The following is a 20216-nucleotide window of genomic DNA, read 5'->3' on the forward strand; positions in this document are numbered from 1 at the left end:
GCCAGCTGCATGCCTGCCTGCCTTCCCTCCCTCCTCCCCTGCCCACCTCGCAGGGATGTTGTGTGTGGGGTGCCCGATTTTCAAAAATTCCCCCAAAATCAGGGGATGATGGGATTGCTTTGAAACTTAGCGTGCGTGTGTATATCCCCATGAGGTGTCATGGTGCCAAACATGAGGTTTCTAACTTGAACAGAAAAAAAGTTGTATAATTTTTTAGCTTTCAATGCAAGCCTATGGGGGGGGAAACGGAGCTCCGGATCCGGATCCGGAGCTCCGGGCGGAGCGGAGCGGAAGTGGGCGGAGCGGGGGCGGGGCGGAGCGGCCCGATCCGGAAAATGGCGGATCTGCAAGTGAAGCGGAGCGGGGGGTCCGTGCACACCCCTAATTTGTATATATGGAGAACCTGATGAAATTCCCTCTTCATCACATCAGTTAAAGCTGCAGGTACCCTGCCCTCTTTTAAATCTGGTCACAGTATAGCTGCAGTATAGCTCCTGCAGCTTTCACTGTTGTGAGGAAGAGGAAATTTCATCAGGTTCTCCATATATACAAATGACACCTGCTGAAATTCCCTTTTCTATGCAACTGTTAAAGATACAGGAGCCCTCTCCCCCTTTTCATATGGTCCCCGTATTTAAGCATGACTGCTTTCTGGATGTTGGTGTGGATGTATTTTGGTAGACCCACTTTCTGAAGGTTTTCTGTATGGTTTCTTTAGTGTGACCATATGAAAAGGAGGACAGGGCCCCTGTATCTTTAACAGTTGTATAGAAAAGGGAATTTCAGCAGGTGTCATTTGTATATATGGGGAACCTGGTGAAATTCCCTCTTCATCACAACAGTTAAAGCTGCAGGTGCCCTGCCCTCTTTTAGATCTGGTCACAGTATAGCTGCAGTATAGCTCCTGCAGCTTTAACTGTTGTGATGAAAAGGAAATTTCACCAGGTGAGACATGCATACAAATGACACCTGCTGAAATTCCCTTTTCTATGCAACTGTTAAAGATACAGGAGCCCTGTCCTCCTTTCCATAGGGTCACCCTACTTAATTTCTGTGTAAATTCTGCAGTGTAAAGTGTCTTTGGGGTACCTCTCTATCCCCGCTTTATTGGAATAGGTGAATATAAATATTTTTATGTGCACATCGAGCAGGGAAACATTCCAGGTGTGCAGGTCCAGAGCTTCCCCAGACTTGGGCCACAGCTAGACCTGAGGTTTATCCTGGGATCATCCAGGGTTCACCCCTGCCTGAGCACTGGATCCCCTGTGTGTCACCTAGATGAACAGGTTTGACCCCTGGACGATCCAGGGATAAACCTTAGGTCTAGCTATGGCCTTGGTTTCCTTTGGAAGGAGTAGGAGTGGGCAGACTCACCTGTGCCCAGCTTCATTGGCCGGTCACAACCCCCTGTCCTTGCTCAAGGCACCACGTGCGCTTCTTCATGGCTAATTGAGTGCCCAACGAAGCCACAGAACTGCCCAACTGAGCTGCCATTTTGACAACAATGGTGGTTTGGGCATTTACAGGAAGTGAATGTTGATTGAATGGCAGCCTTAAAGGGACATTGACAGGGCGCTGGGTAAGGGGAGGGCTCTCACTAAGAAATGGGGCACTCAACAAATATGTCCACAAGCATCTCATGGCTCGGGGGGGGGGGCTCTGGGAGGGCAGGGACTCCACACACACACTCACACACATACACACAGACAGACTCCCCCCAACCTCGGCCACAGAAGTTCATAATATCCCTAGGAAGGAGGTCACTTCAGGCTTATTGGAGTTTTGTAATATTTGGCTGTTACTCACAAAGATACAAAGAGTTGAACACAGGAGCACACACTCCTCCCACATCAAATTTCTAGGGAGACAGGCAGCAATCTAAAATGTTTTGACAGAGTGCAAAGTCATGCTAGGATATGAACTCATACAGAGACTTGCAAAGGTGTCGGGGGAGGGGGGGAGGAAGAAAGACCTGCCCATTTCACCAAATGGGTTCTTCCCTTTCCTGAATCATCTCTAGATATTTCCTAACTATTGCGAGCCCCTTCGCTGAATTTCCTTAGAAAAAGGAGGAATTTGCCGGCCCTACCGTTAGGCAGAGCGAGGCAACTGGTTCAGATGATAAGCAGTAGGGGACAGGGAGTGGCATTGAGGTGGTATAGGACAGAATTGTTTGCCTCACGGCCTGCCCTGTACCCTCTAAGCTAGCTTGCTGCCCACAAGTACAGTGGAGGAGGGCACTAGGGAGGTTGTGGGCTCTCCCACACGAGAGAGGCAGCTGCCTTCAAGAGGCAGCTGGACAACCATCTGTCAGGGTTGCTTTAGGGTGGATTCCGGCATTGAGCAGGGGGTTGGACTCGATGGCCTTGAAGGCCCCTTCCCACTCTGCTATTCTATGATTCTATGATTCTATGATCACCAGTGATGAAGTGAAAACAGTAATGGGGACTTCTGCTGTGAAAATCCCAGCTTTATTCAATGCATCTGGAAACCAATTCAGTGTTCTGAAGTGAACACAACTTTCTGGGTATTGGCCATCAGATGTTGTGTTTCCTTTAATTTTTCTGGCCAGTGACTGGCAACCATCATTTCAGCACTCCACAAACCAACATACCAAAATTCCACAGGAGGGCTTCTGCTGGATTCAAGATAGTCACACGAATATAAGAACATCAGAAGAGCCCTGCTGGATCAGACCAAGGGTCCATCTAGTCCAGCACTCTGTTCACACAGTGGCCAACCAGCCATCAGCCAGGGATAAACAAGCAGGACATGGTGCAACAGCACCCTCCCACCCATGTTCCCCAGCAACTGATTTCCTTTTACTACCTAGAAAAAAGAAAATGAACAGTCTTCCAATTTGATTTAATTTAACTTACCCGGAAACTTTCAGACTTTATATATATATATATATATATATATATATATATATATATTCCATCCCTATTTGTTTTGTCCTGATGGACAAAATGGACAATGTGACATGCAGAAATGTGTAAAGGCAGATATAAAATGTTTCTGTATCCTTTATCCCCGCGCCACCCCTCCTTGAATGCTCCAGGCAGGTGCCCTATGGTAGAATAAAATTGTGGGGTTTTTTTGTCTGCCCATCAGAAGAAAATTGGGGGGGGGGGAACCCACCAGTAAGTACATAACTTTGCAAATCAAATTAAATTGCTGTTTAACCTTTCTGTTTGTCCTTCGGTACTGTTTCTATGGTTGCAATTTCGTTTTTTGAAATTAATTTGTACTTCAAAACCATTTCTGGCCAAGGGACTTAGCAGGACTCAAGGCCAGCTGAGAAAGGCAAAGCCCTGATGCGGAGGAATAAGAGAGCAGCAGAAAAATGCTTCACAGTAGGGGTGCTGCTAAAGATTTTAGTGGGGAGCAAGACGAGATTGATCAACAATCAAAGTTCCAGCCTTAGGCTTTTGCTAGAGCTACCGTGGAATCCGTGAGGGAGGAGGGGTGATCTCGTGTTGTAAATAACGTGAGTGCCTGCCCTCGTCTTGACGTCAAGTGAGGTGACTCTAGTAGAGAGCTGTCGCGCCCGCCATTTTGTTTTGTTTGTCCAAGGGGCCGCAGCGCAGGAGTGTTGCAGCGAGAAAAGGTGCATTGCTGTTTTTTTTTAAAAAAAACACCTTCCCCGATCCCCCCTGTCCCCAATCTCTCTCCCCCTGTCCTGATCTCTCTCCCCCTGCCCCGGTCTCACCCCCTGCCCCCGGTCTCTCCCCCCTGCCCCCGGTCTCTCCCCCCTGCCCCGATCTCTCCCCCTGCCCCCGGTCTCTCTCCCCCTGCCCCCGGTCTCTCTCCCCTGCCCCATCTGCAGCTTCTCTCAGTTTCTCATGAGTAATCGCTGAAGCCGGGAGAAGCCGCGGAACGGGCCACACGCTCGCGGTCTTGGGCTGAGCCGCGGGAAATACCGGGCCCAAAGTGAAGCCCATTACCCCGGGGCGAGAGAGGGTTTTTATTTATTTATTTATTTAAGGATTTTTATGCCGCCATTCAGCCAAAAAAGGCTCTCATGGCGGCTTACAAAAGTATTTCTTGACAGTCCCTGCCCACAGGCTTACAATCTAAAAGACATGACACAAAAGGAAAGGGGATTGCGAGGGAGGAGGAGGAGGGGGAAAAGGAAAGCAAATTCAGGCACTACAATCTTAGTTGGAAAGTTCAGCAGTTATAGGTGACAGCAGGAGGGAGGGGTGCTCTCAGCTGGAGCTGGACCCAGGCACGGTGGAGAGGTGCCTGGCTGCTGCTTCCTCCCTCTCTGGTGGCCTCTCCAGAGACAGTTGGTAGCAGGAGGGAGGGGGCTCTCAGCTGGAGCTGGACCCAGGCACGGTGGAGAGGTGCCTGGCTGCTGCTTCCTCCCTCACTGGTGGCCTCTGCAGAGACAGTTGGTGGCAGGAGGGAGGGGGCTCTTAGCTGGAGCTGGACCCAGGCACGGTGGAGAGGTGCCTGGCTGCTGCTTCCTCCCTCACTGATCCTGCCTGAGCCCAGGATCCCCTGTGTGTCATCTGGTCGCACAGGGGCGATCCCAAGTATCAGCCCGGGCTAACCCCTCGTCTAGCTAAGGCCTTAGAGATGTTCAAAAATGTTGTTGTCATAGTGGTGCACAAGAGGTGTGCCAGGTGTGCCCAGGCACACCCTAATATCTCAAGCAATAAGTGCCAAATTGAGGGGGACATTGAGTAGGGATCCAGAGGGGGAATATAACCTTCTGGTTGCCCCCCGGCTACTCTGCAGCCACACAAAAGAATCTCTGCCTCCAAGAGAGCACCATTGCTCCCAACAGAAGGAATGAAAAGGAATTGCTCTGCTGGGTGTCTCTCTGCCGAGAGCTGTGCTTCAAAGAGGCCAGGAGGAGGTCTGCTGAAGGCTAATATCACCTCCTAAGCCCTTCCTCTGGCTACTGTCACCATAAAGCCCCACCAATGCTGGGGCTTGAGGAGGATCTCTTCATGCCCCCATCACCTGCAACTGCCTTTCCCATGGTCAGAGAAGGCAAACGCAAAGTAGGGCACCAAGTGTCTACAGTGTTTAATAAATAAATGAATAAAAATATGAATTTATTTATTTGTTGCATTTATATCCCGCCTTTTTTCCTCCAAGGAACCCAAGGTGGCAAACATAATCCTCCTCCTCTCCATTTTATCCTCACAACAACAACCCTGTGAGGTGGGCTAGGCTGAGAGTCTGTGACTGGCCCAAAGTCACCCAGTGGGTTTCCATGGATGAATGGGGACTAGAACCTGGATCTCCCGACTCTCAGCCCAAAACTTTAGCCACTACACCACACTGGCTCCTTTATAATGTCCTTTATGTTTGCATATTCAATAAATGTTTGCCTTTTCAAAAAAATCCTTGATGAAATGTGTTGTGCACGCCTATGTTGGTGGTTGTGATGATGATGATGATGATGATGATGAAAGGATGACTTACAACATAATTTCTGGAGGAGGTTACAATCCCCCTAAAGGAACAGGTTTGTAGTTTGCGTGTGTGTGCTTTTGGATCCAGCATTGTCAATATTTATTTATTTATTTATTTATTACGTTTTTATACCGCCCAATAGCCAAAGCTCTCTGGGCAGTTCACAAAAATTAAAACCATAATAAAACAACCAACAGGTTAAAAGCACAAATACAAAATACAGTATAAAAAGTACAACCAGGATAAAACCACGCAGCAAAATTGATATAAGATTAAAATACAGAGTTAGAACAGTAAAATTTGAATTTAAGTTAAAATTAAGTGTTAAAATACTGAGAGAATAAAAAGGTCTTCACCTGGCGACGAAAGGAGTACAGTGTAGGCGCCACGCGGACCTCTCTGGGGAGCTCATTCCACAACCGGGGTGCCACAGCGGAGAAAGCCCTCCTCCTAGTAGCCACCTGCCTCGCTTCCTTTGGACTCAGTAGAAGCACAGATGTACTCAGTGGCCTGAAGCACCTTTTATCAGCTTAGGCTGATATACCAATTCCTTTCTTATCTGGACAGAGATAGCCTACCTACAGTTATCCATGCTCTGATAATCTCTCGTCTAGATTTTTGCAATGTATTACACAGGGGGCTGCCTTTGAAAACGGTCCGGAAACTTCAGTTGGTCCAAAGCAGGCAGTGAGATGGTTAATGGGGATTGACTAATGTGATCATATTCCGCCAATTGCTTTTCCATATGCAATGGCTTCCGGTCCATTTCAGGGGCTGATTCAAAGTGCTGCTATTAATATAGGGTGACCATATGAAAAGGAGGACGGGGCTCCTGTATCTTTAACAGTTGCATAGAAAAGGGAATTTCAGCAGGTGTCATTTGTATATATGTAGAACCAGGTGAAATTCCCTCTTCATCACAACAATTAAAGGTGTAGGAGCTATACTAGAGTGACCAGATTTAGAAGAGGGCAGCTTTAACTGTTGTGATGAAGAGGAAATTTCACCAGGTTCTTCATATATACAAATGACACCTGCTGAAATTCCCTTTTCAGTACAACTGTTAAAGATACAGGAGCCCTGTCCACCTTTTCATATGGTCACCCTATATTCAAAGACTTAAATGGCTTAGGGCCAAGTTCCATGGAGGATCATCTCATTCCATATATACCTGCCCAGACCCTAAGATCATCCTCATTGGTCCTTCTCCTGGAGTCCCCACCAAAGGACATTAGGTCAGCGGCTTCTAAAAAGATGGCCTTTTCTGCTGTGGCACCACAGCTGTGGAATGAGCTTCCCAAAGTAGCGTTGTTGGTCCCTACATTGTACTCTTTTCAGCACCAGACCGTTTTATTTTCCTAGGCATTTCAGTGTTTTAGTTTCTGTTTTTCATCTGATACTTTAATTTAAATCTTGGCAGTGTTGCTAGGTTCTCTCTCCTTTTCCCCACCCCCTCTCTCTGTGTATACTGTGTATATACACTGCAATTTAAAACTTTTAAACTTTTATATTGCATTTTTATCATCTTTCATTTTCTTTTAGTTATAATTGTTATGAACTGCCCAAAGGGCTTTGGCTATTGGGCAGTAATGTAATACATAAATAAATTAAAACATTAATTAATTAATTAATTAATTAAATATTTGTATCCCACCCTATATCATTGCCATCTCAGGGGGCATAAAGATAAAATCAAAAAGCATAAAGCAAAAAATAATGTATTGAACCATTAACAAACATACAAAATTTAAAAGAGATTAATAATAATAATAAAAAATATCGACTGCTGGTCAGCCCAGCGAACACCCAGCAAGAGCTGCAAGGGCTTCCTGACCCCTTTTCATAAAAATGGTGGCTCAGGGTTTTCCAGGAATGTAAAGTTGTAAAAGTGGTGTCTGTAAAGGCGACATTTACGCAACACTACAAGTGTGAATGGAGCATGATAATAGACACACATGCTCAGGGCAACCAGGATGATCAGGGGTCTGGAAACAAAGCCCTATGAAGAGAGACTGAAAGAACTGGGCATGTTGAGCCTGGAGAAGAGAAGATGGAGGGGAGACATGATAGCACTCTTCAAATACTTAAAAGGTTGTCACACAGAGGAGGGCCAGGATCTCTTCTCGATCCTCCCAGAGTGCAGGACACGGAATAACGGGCTCAAGTTAAAGGAAGCCAGGTTCCAGCTGGACATCAGGAAAAACTTCCTGACTGTTAGAGCAGTACGACAATGGAATCAGTTCCCTAGGGAGGTTGTGGGCTGTCCCACACTAGAGGCATTCAAGAGGCAGCTGGATAACCACCTGTCAGGGATGCTTTAGGGTGGATTCCTGCATTGAGTGGGGGGGGGGGTTTGGACTCGATGGCCTTGTAGGCCCCTTCCAACTCTGCTATTCTATGATTCTATGATCAATGGGGTAATAAAATAAACAGGGATAAATATGTCCAGCTAACTTCCCTATTTTATCCTGGTCCTTTTTCCAAGCAATATCTTACCTTAAAAAAGCAATATCTCCTTAAAAAAAAATCCTTTCCAACTCCAACCAGTCAAGAGAGTAGTTTCTTGTTCATTTCTAGAAACCTTTTTGTCCGACCTTCTGTTGAACCTCATAATCTCCTGGCTTCCTAAGCAAAACTTCCTGAGCTCTAACTAAAGCTTTGACCTCTAAACGTTTAACCTTTTAGCTGAAATTGACTAGCACCCCTCCGCACACACAGTATTGATCCCCACAATATCATAAAATCAAACTAAATACAAAAATGGAGGGCAATTCTGTTCCTCCACAAACACACTGAGCAGGTCTGAGATATAGGCAGGAATGTCCAGGAGTTTCACGTTTTCTTGGCAACTTGTAATTCAGGCATGTGGAGAAGCATTACCGCCCAAACATTTATTCTCTAGATCAGAACAGGCAATGGCCTTAGCTAGACCCACCTGTTAGCCCGTGATGGAGGAGGGAAGATCTCACATTGTGATTAATGCGAGATCCCTCCTCCATTTACACGGGAGGCGCGATGACCTCAGGAGGAGAAGCGTCTTGCCCGCCATTTTTTTTAACGAGGAAGCTGAGCATGAATGCTTGTGCGCTAAAGGTAAGTTTTTTTTAAAAAAATAATTACTTTTCCCACTCCCCCCACCTTACCCCCTATGGGTGCAGTGCTCCTTAGGAGTGCTGCACCCCATGTACAGCTCCACGCGAGGAATAGTGCAGAGCCGGGTCAAACTGCAGCAATGGACCGCACGTTCTGCGGTCTCGGGCTCAGCCCAGGACCGTGGAAAAAGTGGGGCCAAAGGGGAGGGCAAGATCCCAGGGCAAGGGAGGGATGATCCCTCCCTGATCCCGGGATCCCCTGTGCATCATGTGGACGCACAGGGACGATCCCAGTGTTCGCCCCGGGATTTCGCCTGGTCTACCTAAGCCCAATGAGTTTCTCTACATGTGTGTTTAAACTTAAAGCTAGTTTTATTCCTGGCCTATAACTAGTGCTCCAACAGAGCTAAGCAAACTACCCCAAAAGGAATATCTGAGCCATTGGTGATCCAGTTCCAAACTGAACAGTGGCCATTACTAGTTGTAGGAATAATCACATAATAATCCCATGATATTCAGCTGCCCCTTTGCCCTCTTTAGATGGTAATTCTTCCTTGCCCTCTTTAGACTGCCCTTCCTGAGACAGGCTGGCACATGTCTTGGTAACTCCATTGGTTTATTAACAGGGTTCTGCTATGTAACCTCATAGCAAACCATTTCACATGTTCCTGCTGTGATGTTTCTCCTAAGCCAAAGAAAGAGTGGGGGCAGGAATATGGGTTTCACTTAAGGAGGGAGGACACAGAGGGTTCACTGCACATGAATAGAAGGCCAGGGATTGTGCCCAAAAAGAAATTATGGAATCCTAAAGAAACATAAGAAGCAGAGCTGTGCACAGATTCGGGCCGAACCCCTGAATCCAAGGAGCTACCAGGTTGGCCTATGGCACCCCGAGGCGAAGCAAATGGGGTTGTGGTGGGCCTCTCTCCCCACCTGCTTGTCCATGTAGGAAAGACTCCCTGCTCAACCCCTGAACCCAGTGCTGGCACACCCACCACACACAGGACTTACCTTTGCCACCCATCCACCTCATTAGAGATGTGATTTAAAAGTAAGATGGGGGTTCTGATGTTTTCATAGATCTACATTCGAAAACTATGGCGGCCATTAAGGGTGGCAAAGATAAGTCGAGGGAGGGAGCGGGGCACTCAGGGAGTCCAATGGTCTCCCGGTCGGCCTAGCACCCAGCTTTCCTGGGCACCTACTATATGACCAGGTGGCAGGTGCCCAGGAACCCCCAAGGGATGACCTGCTTTGGGGGGAGGGCAAATTATGTAAGCCACCTTGGGTTCTCTGGAGGAAAAAAGGTGGGACATAAATGAAATAAATAAATAAATAAATAAATAAAATAAAGACAGTTCAGTGCTGAAGCTCTCTCAGTCAAATCCCAGCCATTTTAGAGGCTCCAAAATGTCTTCCAAGGCAAGTCAGTGGGGCTGTGCAGAGACGTAAGAAAAGCCATGCTGGATCAGAGCAAAGGCCTAATCCAGAATTCTGTCCCCACAGTGGTCAGTGGTTTTATCTATAATTTGAAGACTGTGAGGACAACTACCGGGCTGACAGCAGAAGCCTTTGGAGCAACCCACATAAACAAGGGCAGAATCTACCTGTGCTCAGGCAATGACCCATGTTTGACCTGGAAGCCTCTGTAGGCATGGCGGTTCACCAAGAACCCTTGGTCTGCAATGGAGGTAGAACTGTGGTGGAATTTGGGAAGACAATACTATATTCTTTTCTCCCCATCCTGCATATCCCGGTAACCCCTCACCTCAAGGGATGCTAGTACAAAGGACAGAGGGATCTGAATTTAAAACCAGCTGGTTATGAAATAGCTTTAGATCAACCTTCCCCAACCTTATGCCCTCCCTACGTTTTGGACTACAGCTCCTATCAGTCCCAGACAACATAGTACGCCCTGTGGTAGGGTGACCCTATGAAAAGAAGGACAGGGCTCCTGTATCTTTAACAGTTGTGTTGAAAAGGACATTTCAGCAGGTGTCATTTGTATATATATGGGGAACCTGGTGAAATTCCCTCTTCATCACCACAGTTAAAGCTGCCCTCTTTTAAATCTGGTCACTCTAGTATCGCTCCTGCAGCTTTAACTGTGGTGATGAAGAGGGAATTTCACCAGGTGGTGCATGTATACAAATGACACCTGCTGAAATTCCCTTTTCTATGCAACTGTTAAAGATACAGGAGCCCTGTCCTCCTTTCCATATGGTCACCCTGCCAGTGGTCAGGACAGATAGGCATTGTAGTCCAAAACATTTGAGGAAAGCTGCTTTGGATATACGTTTAGGGAGCTGTAACATTCACCCTATTTGGAGGGCATTACCATTTGAATCTCGAATGTAAGAGGTGCAGAGGTAAGCATCTGTCATTTATACCTGTCATTTCAGGGAAGGGATGAAACCCTCATTGGTCTCTGTCACTGCTTCACTGCCTATCAAGGGATTTGAAGGTGCAGGCTAATTTAAGACATAAACCGACAGATAACAGCAGAGTATTTCAGAAACCTCCTTTGTATCAATTTTTTTTTCTTTTTTTTAAAAAAAACACCCTTAAGGGTGTTTACTTCACATACGAATGAGGGATATAAGATATGTAAAGTAACTCCTGGCCAAGGATTTTGGAGGATTGTAGACTAGATTTAAGAATCCGTCACAATCCACAGCTAGGAGTTACTTTACATTTAATCCTGCTCCCTCTTAAACACAACAAAGCAAACCCTATTTGAATCCTTAAAAAAGAAGAAGAAATGGATGCAAATACTGGTGTTTGCACGCTCCCATGCTCTGCGTAAAATTTACATTAAAGCTATCTGTACAGAGTTTAATGCTTACTTCAGAGCCATTTCATTTTTATGGAGTGCCTGTGTGTTCAAAGTTGCAAATCCATCCTTTTCTTTTTTTTATTTTTTGCACACTAGGGCGACCCTATGAAAAGGAGGAGAGGGCTCCTGTATCTTTAACAGTTGCATAGAAAAGGGAATTTCAGCAGGTGTCATTTGTATATATGGGGAACCTGGTGAAATTCCCTCTTCATCACAACAGTTAAAGTTGCAGGAGCTATACTAGAGTGACCAGACTTAAAAGAGGGCAGGGCACCTTCAGCTTTAACTGTTGTGATGAAGAGGAAATTTCACCAGGTTCCCCATATATACAAATGACACCTGCTGAAATTCCCTTTTCTATGCAACTGTTAAAGATACAGGAGCCCTGTCCTCCTTTTCATAGGGTCACCCTATTTAAGCATGACTGCTTTCTGGATGTTGGTGTGTATGTATTTGGGAAGACCCAGTTTCTGAAGGTTTTCTGTATGGTTTCTTTAGTTTCTTTAACATATGAAAAGTTAAAGATACAGGAGCCCTGTCCTCCTTTTCATAGGGTCACCCAACCATAACCTGCTCCTGGTGAAATCAGAATGGCTAAGCCCTCTTCTTGTCAGTAAATTGACTGCTTTGTCTTAGAGTGAGGCTAGGGTGACCATATGAAAAGGAGGACAGGGCTCCTGTAGCTTTAACAGTTGTGATGAAGAGGGAATTCCACCAGATGTCATTTGTATGCACATTGCACCTGGTGAATTCCCTCTTCATCACAACAGTTCACGCTGCAGGAGCCCTAGCCTCTTTTGTATCTGGTCACTCTAGCTATACTCCTGCAGCTTGAACTTTTGTGATGAAGAGGGAATTTCACCAGGTGCTGCATGCATACAAATGACACTGGCTGAAATTCTCTTTGGAATACAACTGTTAAAGATACAAGAGCCCTGTCCTCCTTTTCATATGGTTACCCTAAGTGAGGCCTTTGGTTTCTTAACTTCTGTCTGGCACAGATGGGGCATCATATTTGAAAAAGGAAATGGATGAATTTTGAAAGGATTCTGAGCAAGCCTATAGTTCTGGGGAGACATATTTATTCATCTGGTGGGTTTTTGTAAAAAAATAAAAATAAAATGCAGCATCAACATTAAGCTCTTTTAACTTAGAAACTTAGAAAATACAGTTCCTGCTTGTTTAGATTCCGCAACCACTTGACATTCCATGAACTCACATTAAATATTGAATGGGGGGCATATTATTTGCCCCTCCACATGAACAGAGGTAACAAATTTTAAGGAGCTTACCTTCCTTTAAATAACAAGGCCTATAAATCTTTAATACAATACATATCAGCCTAAAACTGTTTCTCCCCTGATCTTATAAATAGTTCGCCTTTTACAAAAACAACAACAGCAACTTGTTGTTTTGATTTAAAAAATAAATAAATACCAATGACATTTTTGTATGGCACACAACTGCATTCTGTCTTGCTTTGCGTTTGTTTGGTGGTGACAGCTGCTAGCTAAACATGGCTATTTTTGTTGTTGAAAACTGTGGCAATTGGCTTGAGCAGGTGCTCTTACAAGAGATGTCCATGAAATGTAGAGTTGCTGAAAGGGCCTGAGAGGCTGGGTGCTGCATTCTCCAAGCCACATAAATCTTGCATCAGAGCCCCCCCAAAGCTCATATATCAGCCAGAGCTCAACAAATGTCACCAGCATCAGCAATGTAAGACAATCATTGATTTCTTTGGAGGAAACCCTCTCAGCTTCATGTTGGAATAGCAATGTCAGGGTATACAACTAAGGTGACCATATGAAAAGGAGGGCGGGGCTCCTGTATCTTTAACAGTTGTATTGAAAAGGGAATTTCAGCAGGTGTCATTTGTATATATGGAGAACCTGGTGAAATTTCCTCTTCATCACAACAGTTAAAACTGCAGGTGCCCTGCCTTCTTTTAAATCTGGTCACTCTAGTATAGCTCCTGCAGCTTTAACTATTGTGATGAAGAGGGAATTTCACCAGGTTCTCCATATATACAAATGACACCTGCTGAAATTCCCTTTTCTATGCAATTGTTCAAGATACAGGAGCCCTGTCCTCCTTTTCATATGGTCACCCTATATCAAACAAACAATGATTAGAGCTACCAGGTAATTTATTCTTGGAATTTTCAGAGCAGCTAATAGATGCAACAGCAAGGGTCACTCAGGGAGATATCACAGAAATCTACAACAGAATCAAATGTGTTTGGATCTGACCCATGAATTCCACAGTGGACAGGCTTTTTCCAAAATGTGTGCATTCCACGTACAATTTTTTACTTCACAGAATTGTATGCAAATCTCATACAAAAAACAAAAAAACCACTCCAACCAAAGATGTGCCTTTTTCCTCATCTGTAAAACTGAGAAAATGCAGAGTTTGGGGGGATTTGCACATTTCGTCACTTCCTCCACACACACACACTTTGTGGAAGTTTTGAACAAATTCTTATTAATTAATGCAGATTAGCATATTTGCACACATGGATGAGTGGACATTAGTGCTAATGCTCATTAACGTGGGTAGAATGAAGTTCTGGTTATAAAACATCAGATTCTCTCAATGAGCAGACAATGGAACAAAAGTCTCCTAACAATTCTTGAAACACAAATGGAATGGATTTAACAACATCCATACATCACTAATCTGGGTGCGTCGGAAAGCCTTTGCTACAAACAGGGGTCAACAAGGGGTGTGTTGCCAAGAAGCCACAAACACACTTCAATTAAAAATGTACACATTTATGCATACCTTTGGGGGAAATGGAAGCTTCACTGGATGCCAGGCTAGATCTGGGGCTGATTCAAAGTGCTAGTATTAACCTTTAAAGCCCTAAACGGTTCGGGGCTAGGATATTTGAAGGAACGCCTCCTCCCACATGTACCTGCCCTGACCATAAGATCATCCTCAGGGGTCCTTCTCCATGTGTCCCTGCCAAAGAAAGTGAAGCAGGTGGCTACCAGGAGGAGGGCCTTCTCTGCTGTGGCACCCCAGCTATGGAATTATCTTCCTAGAGAGGCTTACCTTGCTCCTACGTTATACACTTTTCGAAGCCAAGTGAAGACCTTTTTATTTTCCCTGTATTTAAACAATTTATCATCTTAGTCTTTTAACTTTGCTGTTTTAAATCTGTATTAATTTCTGCATTGCTGCTCCGTTTTACCCTGGTTGGGCTTTTATATTGTACTTTCATATTGTGCTTTTTATACTGTTGTTTGTTTTATACTTTGGATTGCATTTGATGGTTTTAACTTTTGTGAACCACACAGAGAGCTTCGGCTATTGAGCAGCAGTATAAAAATGCAATAAATAAAAAAATAAAAATACAGACAGATTTTTATGCAAAATGAAGAGAGAGAGAGAAAAGAAAGCCCCCTATCCCATATGCACACAAGCCAAAATGAGTTTCAACAAGGAATTTGGGGGACCTCGAGAGGTTTGATCTTTGCTGATATTCACACCCCTAATTTATTGCTCCATCCTAGAAGAGAAACTGTACTTCTACAACTCTGGGCCCATGCTCTGTTGTGGTGCTCCTTGACAGCCCAGCTCCTGACAGTTACACATGTTGTCAATGTCATCATCATTTCGCTCATTCAGTTCCCTTTCATTACAGGTCCTTATAGCCAAGCAGTTGAAATCATGACAGTCTCGGCCTCAGTCCGAACTTTTGCCATTAGCCATAACAAATGTCATTACTTAATAGCTGTCATGAGCCCAAACCTTTCCTGACAGCGGCATCACCTCTGTCTTCCAGGTGGCATTTCCCAGAAGGTTGATGGGTGACAGGCAAAGTCTGGACTGAGGAACCCAATGTGCATCCTTTGCATTGTTCCCGCTGCAAACGCTCGCTGAATGGGCTCGCCCGCCACTGCACGTCCTTCCATAAGACGCAGCCTCAGCCTTTGCATGCCTGTCATTTAATTTATGAGGAACAGAAGATGCATTTCATATGCACAAATTGATTGCTGTTTTCCTAGCCGCTGTGTTTCCATCAGAATGTGATAAATGTCATTTAGTCCGTTACAGACGGTTTGCGATGCAGCGATTGAGGGTGCTGTCCTAAGTAAGGATGTAATTGATTTATAAACATGTTGTTATCTAATGCTGCCAGAGACCCTTTCCCTTCAGATGACACCTCTTACGCAATTCTCCTTAACAATGGATGATTGATGAGTATCTCTCGCCATGTGAGTTCTGTTGTATCGTTTCATTGCCAGTTTCTTTGGCCTTCGTCACAGGGCTACACGCTTTAATCAGTACATGCATCAACTGGAGCATTCATTGATTAATCGAGGGGGGGGATTTTAAGAGCCAATCGAGACTTATAAAGATGGAAGTGGCAATGTTTGAGGCTGTATCTGTATCACTTCAGACAAAGGGTGAGGTGGTCAAATTTTTGGATGCTATACCCCCCTTTTTAAAAAGAGAGTGTAAATGAGAAGAAGAAGAAGAAGAAGAAGAAGAAGAAGAAGAAGAAGAAGAAGAAGAAGAAGAAGAGGGAGGGGGAGGGGGAGGGGGAGGGGGAGGGGGAGGGGGAGAAGAAGAAGAGAGCTTCGGCTATTGGGCGGTATAAAAATGTAATAAATAAATAAATAAATAGAAGAAGAAGAAGAAGAAGAAGAAGAAGAAGAAGAAGAAGAAGAAGAAGAAGAAGTGGCAGCAGAGAAGGAGAAGAGGAGGAGGAGGAGGAGGAGGAGGAGGAGGAGGAGGAGGAGGGGAGGAGGAGGAGATGAAGAAGTGGCACCAGCAGAGGAGGGGGGAGGAGGAGGGGGAGGAGGAGGAGGAGGAGGAGAAGAAGAAGAAGAAGAAGAGGAGAAGAAGAAGAAGAAAGCTTCGGCTATTGGGCGGTATAAAAATGAAATAAATAAATGAAGAAGAAGAAGAAGAAGAAGAAGAAGAAGAAGAAGAAGAAGAAGAAGAAGAAGAAGAAGAAGTGGTGGCAGCAGAGAAGGAGAAGAGGAGGAGGAGGAGGAGGAGGAGGAGGAGGAGGAGGAGGAGAGGAGGAGATGAAGAAGTGGCACCAGCAGAGGAGGGGTGGAGGAGGAAGGGGAGGAGGAGGAGGAGGAGATGAAGAAGTGGCACCAGCAGAGGAGGGGTGGAGGGGAGGAGGAGGAGGAGGAGGAGGAGATGAAGAAGTGGCACCAGCAGAGGAGGGGTGGAGGGGCAGGAGGAGGAGGAGGAGGAGGAGGAGAGGAGGAGGAGGAGGAGGAGGAGGAGGAGGAGATGAAGAAGTGGCACCAGCAGAGGAGGGGGGAGGAGGAGGGGGAGGGGGAGGAGGAGAAGAAGAAGAACAAGAAGAAGAAGAGGAGGAGGAGGAGGAGGAGGAGGAGGAGGAGGAGGAGGAGGAGGAGGACATGAAGAAGTGGCACCAGTAGAGGGGGAGGGGGACGGGAGGAGGAGGAGGAGGAGGAGGAGGAGGACATGAAGAAGTGGCACCAGTAGAGGGGGGGGAGGGGGAGGGGAGGAGGAGGAGGAGGAGGAGGAGGAGGAGGAGGAGGAGAAGAAGAAGAAGAAGAAGAAGAAGAAGAAGAAGAAGAAGAAGAAGAAGAAGAAGAAGAAGAAGAAGAAGAAGAAGAAGAAGAAGAAGAAGGGCTGTCCACTTCATATCTCGTGTAAAGATAAGCAGCCATATTAAGAATGAGCAGGGGTTTTAGTGTTGCCTATCAACAGTGCAAACCCAGACAGCAGACTACACAGGTCACCTCCTCAGACTCTTCCCCACTATCATGAATGGTGTTATATTTGTATTCAAATTATAGTAATTATTTCTAAATGTGTTCCTCTAATTAAGCTGGACCTTGGTAGTATACACAAATGTTATACAAATTTGTTTCCCCATTCCCTGCCCTTTGTCCTGTTTTGGAGAGGCACTTCTGGAGGACACTGAGGAAGAGGCTAACCGAGCTTCCTTGGGGAGGACATCCCACAATGATCCTGCTACAGGAAATGCCTTGTTATGAGAACCCATCAGCATCTCTGCTCACAACAGGACCTGGTATGAGGAGCATCAATTTGGGGCAAGCTCACAGAGGAGGTTTAGGTAAAGGCTTTTCTTGGTTGACCTTACAGGAGAGAAAGGATAGGCAACCTTTGGCAATTTGAGAAACTCTCCTGGGCACTACCACAAAATGGGTGACATGGGAGGCATAGCTAAGAGCACATAACTTTCCAAAAAGACTGAGTAGAAGGAAGAGGTGGAATCTGAGCTCCAACACACTCAACTCTCCTTTGAAATTGCAGCTTATATTACCAGCAAAAACATATTTAGCAGCAATTCCATCTGCCAGTAAAAAAAAAAAAATGCCAAAAATGGTATCATGAGGAGCATTGGTTCTTCCAGCCACCATAATAGCTATTTCTGCACTAGGGGATTTGGAGACAAGCACATTGATCCAGAAGCTACATGGTCCTTTAAACTGAAATGGTCCTGTCTTGTGTGCGCATCCACCTCACTTCTAAGAGGGGGAACACAAAGCTAGGGTGACCATATGGAAAGGAGGACAGGGCTCCTGTATCTTTAACAGTCATAATGAAATAGGAATTGCAGCAGGTGTCATTTGTATGCATGCAGCACCTGGTAAAATTCCCTCTTCATCACAACAGTTAAAGCTGCAGGAGCCCTGCCTTCTTTTGTATCTGGTCACTCTACAGAAGAGGGCAGGGATCCTGCAGCTTTAACTGTTGTGATGAAGAGGGAATTTCACCAGCTGCTGTATGCATACAAGTGCCCCTGCTAAGATTCCCTTTTCTATACAACTGTTAAAGTTTTTGGCGCCAGGTCAAGACTTTTCTCTTCTCCCAGGCATTTTAGCAGCATTTAACAATGTTAAGTTTGTTTTCAATGGACCCCAGAATTGTTGTTTTAAAATGGATACTGTTGTTTTTATACTGTTTTTATGTTTTTTAATTTTTTGTATACTTTTAATGTTTACTATTTTAAATTGTTGTAAACTGCCCAGAGAGCTTCGGCTGTGGGGCGGTATATAAATGTAATAAAATAAATAAATAAATAAATAAATAACAAAGATACAGGAGCCCTGTCCTCCTTTTTATATGGTCACCCTAACAAAGCAGGGCTTCAGATGTTGACTGGAGCACAAGTGAAGGTACCTGTGAAATGATATCTCAAAAAAGGAATCTCTATCAAGGTTTAAGTCATATGCACAGGTTTTTAAATTTAATCTTGTTAAATCAGTTAACAGTTGGATGACGGGCCAGGGATTCTTTCACCAGATAACAACACTTAATAAGCACTGGAAATGCTCAACGTTTATTGAAATGAAGACTCAGACACACACACACCTTTGAAAAACCGACTTATTTTGGAAAAAACAAGAGATGCAATTGCTACACACTGGGGCTGCTGACCGTGATCTCCTACATCTGTGATGGCTGCACTCCACGGGCATTTCCAGGCACTCCAGACTGAAGGCACTGCGAAAATGTCACAGAGTGTTTATTTTTCTGGTCCTGTGTACAGCATTAAAATGCACAGTGAGAACAAGATAACATTACAGTGCCTTCTTACATGCTGTTGAGTCCAGCTGCAGATTCTTTATTGCATGCACTAAATGCTGCTCATTCCATCAGGAAGTATGGTGACTGTCCCAGGCAGGTGCACAATTCATCCAATGTCTATAACACACAAGTCTCCAGTACAAGTTGGGTTGCCTAGTCCATGATGGTAGAATCACGCGTCTACTTAACACCTGTCCACAAAAACAAATAGAAAGCAGTAGTTTTTAAATGATTGATATATATAAGGTGCCAGAACGCACACAACTACTCGAACCACTAGTGGAGAAGGATGATTAACAAGAAACCCATTTATTATTATACAAAAATTACCAAAAAAGCTGATGTATCCCATAGTTGTTAGACAATAGTGGTGCTGGGTACTATAATACAATAAACCAATAATTGGTTGTAGCGTTTGTTCCGAGGAAGCTTGAGCAGCGAAAACGGGAAGTTTATTGCAAAATCCTGTCAACAACTTACAACGCTGGAAAGAATAAAATATAATAAGAACAAACCTTATTTATAATATATCTGTGAACATATGTTAATGTACTGATGTATTGCCAAATGTGTTTAATAGACTAAAGTGTGTCAGTGTGTCTTTGTTGGGCTATATTATAGACTTGTATTGTCTTATAGTAGGAATAGCATTCCAATTATTGGTTTATTGTATTATAGTACCCAACACCACTATTGTATGACAACTATGGGATACATCAGCTTTTTTGTAATTTTGGAATAATAATAAATGGGTCTCTTGTTAATCATCCTTCTCCACTAGTGGTTTGAGTAGTTGTGTGCGTTCAGGCACCTTATATATATATATATATTAATTACTTAACACCTGTCCTCAGAGCTCAAATTTTCCCGATAAGTTTTTAGCTGTACAGCAAGCAAAACCTAACTATCTTGGCTAACACCAAAAATTAGGGGTGTGCAAGATTTCATTCCTCCACCTTTTCATCGCTGTATTATTATTATTTACAAAAATGTGATTTGTTGGGTTTTATTACTTACAAAGTTGGATTTGATTACTTACAGCATTAATGGACAGAACTTGAGGTTGTATTTAACAGGCCTGCTGTTCAGTACTGTCTATGGTGCAGGGATGTAGATTTTCTTCATCATCTGTTTCGATACCTACTTCATAATCTGGTGAGGATAACTTCTTCAGGAGCCCCCATGGATGGGGGGGGGGTTCACCTTGGTTACATGATATCCCTATTTTACCTCCTCTGTTACCCACCAAAATGGAAGAGTGCAATCTTTTTTTATCTGAAGCTTGAAAATAATGGATATTT

The sequence above is a fragment of the Elgaria multicarinata genome, chromosome 9, assembly GCF_023053635.1.
Source record: "Elgaria multicarinata webbii isolate HBS135686 ecotype San Diego chromosome 9, rElgMul1.1.pri, whole genome shotgun sequence".
NCBI classification, from domain to species: Eukaryota; Metazoa; Chordata; class Lepidosauria; order Squamata; family Anguidae; genus Elgaria; species Elgaria multicarinata.